The sequence below is a fragment of the Gadus macrocephalus genome, chromosome 17 (assembly GCF_031168955.1).
Source record: "Gadus macrocephalus chromosome 17, ASM3116895v1".
NCBI lineage: Eukaryota > Metazoa > Chordata > Actinopteri > Gadiformes > Gadidae > Gadus > Gadus macrocephalus.
This window is the reverse complement of record NC_082398.1, coordinates 9,056,340-9,060,809: the sequence shown is the minus strand read 5'-3', so window position 1 is coordinate 9,060,809 and position 4,470 is coordinate 9,056,340. Positions and strand designations below refer to the sequence as shown.

Sequence of the window (4,470 nt, the reverse complement as noted above, 5' to 3'; positions counted from 1 at the left end):
AGTGTAATAAACCCTTATTGCATCCACAAAATAATATACATGTGCACGCATTGCACACACACATACTTATAAGTACACACACACACACGCACAAACACACACAAACATGCATTTCTGCACAAATAAACACATGCATGTGTGGTGCAATTATGCATTCAAACTTATGTACACACACACACATACTAACACACACACGCACACACACAAACACTCCAGCCAGACTCTTTTCTCTTCTCCAGCTTTCAGCTCGCCCTCCAACACCACAAACACTCCCAGATCTAAGCACTGTCCACAGCTCAAGTGACTTGGACGAGCATTCTTCTCCACGCACGTCTGAATGGAACACTCCGGCTTTCAACCGTAACTTAGCAACCAGCCCAACTCACCAGTTACCGCGGTGATTGTACTTGGGTTTGTATCCCCCCCCCCCCCCCCTCTTCTACCGGTTTGAGAGGAAATTGTTAAATAAATAAATGGGAGCTTATTTTTCAGGATCCACGAACTGACAGGCTCAAGTCTTAATCCCTCCTTCAAATCTCACGCCTCCCAATCCCCAAATAGAGGGCTCAGTCTGTGCCTTATGGTGGACATTCATTTAGCAAAAACAAACACAAACATTAAAAAACGAGAGTTAAGTTAGTATGTGGTCTCTCTTGTTTTTCCCTTGTTTGATTTGAACCGTCCTTTCACTACCTCATCCCCTTGCAGTGGTTCCATCTGGAAAGCCGTTCATTTGTAAATCCTAATCCGATACATCTCACGCAATCCGGCCATGTATCGTGTTTCCTAAAACCTAGTTCAGAAGCGGACACAAGCAGTTTCTCTCCTGGAATAGTATCTTAGAACGGCTGAGGTCACTGGGAATGGACTGACTTCCCCTTTAAGACAGAGGACTTCCTGTTTGGCCCGTCGCACTGCGTTGCCAGATCCTGGCCAGGAGAATACAATACGCTTTGTTTTCTCGGGGGAAGGTTCCGGAGGCAGCCTGGCCCACAAATCCACTGGCTCACGCCGTGGTCCACTTGGGTTTCTTCTACACAACTTTATAACCCGACCGTATAATATAACCTGACGGTTCGGACCCACATGACAAAGTGAAGCTATTGTCAGAGCCCTAGGCTTTCCCCCCAAAACACACAACTTCCTGTTTGCCCCCAGTTCCGCTTCAAAATAAAAGCCGTGGGTGGTGGTGGGGGAGGGTGGTGGCTGTGTGTTGATGTAATCATATCCCTTTCCTATTGGCCCTGCAGGGAGCCAGCTGAAGAGGAAGACACACACACACACACACACACACACACACACACACACACACACACACACACACACACACACACACACACACACACACACACACACACACCACACACACACACACACACACACACACACACAATCACACAACCACAACAAAAGACCCAGCAGGAGTTACAATACTCTCTACTCTTACAAAAAATGTGTTATTCTTTTATTCCGACTCCCTGAAAGAATATTTTAAAGGTCTGGTTGCTTTCGCCGGGGACCGTCACAGCCGCCGCCGGGCAGAGTTCATTTGAGAAGATGTAATAATCACGACCCACGTCTATTACTCTTTATTTAATGACACCGTCGAGCCAGCGCGTGGGCCAACTACAATCAGTGCAACGTGGATTAAAGCGTTAGCTTTAATCCACGTGTTAGTCACCACCTAATTCAATTACAAACATCGTCTGGTGACGATACCGCCGCCGGCAAACAGCTAGTCAGAGAAACGGGGCGGGCGGCACGTGGGTGACTGTTCTGAGAGCATTTCCTGCCTGTTTTATTGTGTAAACGTCCATCGGGGCGATGTGAGTTACTAACACAGTTAGGCATTAATAAATAAATGAAACAAGATGATCAAATCTGACCCACAAAGGAAAATCCATACCCCCCCCCCCCCCTCCCCCCCTCCCCCCCCCCCTCCCCCCCCCTCCCCAGCCCGATGGATGTATTCGGGACTCTCTGTGTTCATCGTTTTAAATTCCACTGGTTTGACAATACCACCTCCCGCGGAGATTGTGTTTGACTGCAAACAGTCAACCACAAGGATTCCCCAGACTCCCATGGGCCAGTCGACACCATGCGCACACACTGACACACACAGACAGTGACACACACACACACACACACAGACACACACTGACACACAGACACACACCCAAACATACATACAGATACACTAACACCCACACTGACACATACACACGCACACAAACACAGTCACACTGGCTCACACACACAAGTACACACACACACAAACGCAAACACAAAGACACAGACACACTGACACACACACAAGTACACACACACACAAACGCAAACACAAACACACACACACACACACACACTGACACACAAGTACACACACACACACACACACACACACACACACACACACACACACACACACGGCTGCCAGGAAGTCAAGGCAGGCTAGGCGGAAGCTGAATTCTGCTGTGGTGACACTTTTACCTCCAGCTCAGATCGATATTGTTCACGCCAGGCGCACAGACCTGAAGCGCTGAGTCTGTGATGTGGCACACACACACACACACACACACACACACACACACACACACACACACACCACACACACACAGGACAAATATACACACACACACAAACACACACACGCACACACACACAGGACACATGCAGCACACTGACCCCCACACAGACACATACACAAACAAACACACAAACACACGTGCACACACATACGACAACACACAAATACACACACACAAGCACACACACGAGCACAGACACACACGAGCACCCTCATATAAACACACACACACACACACATTCATTTGATGCACACGCACAGATAGAGACACACACACACACACAGGACACCCACATGCACACACACACACAAACACACTCACAACAGGGGCATCTTGTGGCAGGCTAGTATTGAAGGCCAACATAACGTCCCTCTACGAATTGAAAGCTCATATCAAAGCACCAATCACGCAACTGACAGATGTTTCCTTGAGCAAGACAGCTCCGGGAATAAGCTGCAACAACCGAGATACAAGTCACACACAGTCACACAGTCACGCACGCACACACACACACACACACACACACACACACACACACACACACACACACACACACACACACACACACACACCACACACACACACACACACACACACACACACAGTGTGTATGAAAACACTAAACCATTACAGGCATATGATTGGATGATTCCATTGCTCGAGCCAGGAAAACACAATCAATCAATTCTTTGCACATTTCACAAGTTTGCCTCAATGCTTTCTCACCGGAAATAGAAATGCTAAATGTGTCATAAATGTGTGACACACACGCACGCACGCACTACACAAGCATGCACTCTCACCCTCTACGCACTCACGCACACACCACCCACCAGTGAGTTCTGTTTTTCACTAAACCTGTGCAAGGACAATGCAATCTCAGGATTTGGCCTGGGTTTGCGGTATTCATCACAAAACGTGCAAAACAAGGATGACCTAAAACACATCCATTACGTAAGTTAGGCTAGATACACTTGATGCCGTTCATGTCTGGGCCGATCTCGTCGATAATAATAAAGTGAGAACTTGGGCTCTAAAGAGTTTACGTCGTGTGTTCCTCTCCTCCACAGTCACTGTTTCCGTTGCTTCGTGCAGCGGAATAACAGAGGCTGACGGTTCAGACACACACACACACACACACACACACACACACACACACACACACACACACACACACACACACACACACACACACACACACACACACACACACACACACACACACACACACGCGCGCGCACACGCCCACACACTCGTTCGCACGGCACCACCGCACCTGTGCTCATCCCAGGTAACTGTCACTTCATTTATCTACCGACTCCTCATCCGATTCGTGTCCGGTCGGGACAGATGAGGCAACCGGAACATTCGAGATGTTCCCGAGCCGGCCCGTGTGCGTCGACAGATTATAAATAAATAAACGAGTCCTCAATCAATAAATTAACGCTAAATCATAATTTGAAGATATTAGATCCCTCGGACTGTATCGCTGAAACCATGAAGGGACAAGCGGGCGAGGGGCCGGAGATCGATGGAAAGGTCCCGCTGAGAGCCAGGCACGCATTCCTCCTCAATCGTCACGGATGTCAAGTTCATTTGGAAACCGCGTTCAGGGCTTGGTGGCGGTTTAGGCTATCCGGATTACCGGACACCATGAGAACGATCCGCCAAGATAACTCGGATCTCCCCCCCTCCTCCCAAGAAATGATTTAGTTCGGGACAACGTGGAAGCCGTCAAATCTGCTATGTAAGGGTATGCAAGAATGTCCTACTTTTATGAATGGGGTCCGACTGGGAGGAGTGGATTAATCGACTCTAGACTACCATCCAACGACCGAAAACACACTGACGTCGTTGAGTTACGAAGACAAAAAGTAGGGGG

General features: G+C 48.5%; 1 protein-coding gene across 1 annotated transcript in view; it reads right to left on the bottom strand.

Moving 5' to 3' along the window:
• LOC132445593 (astrocytic phosphoprotein PEA-15-like) overlaps window positions 1-4,470 on the bottom strand; it is a 10,631-nt gene that overhangs the window by 5,750 nt on the left and 411 nt on the right.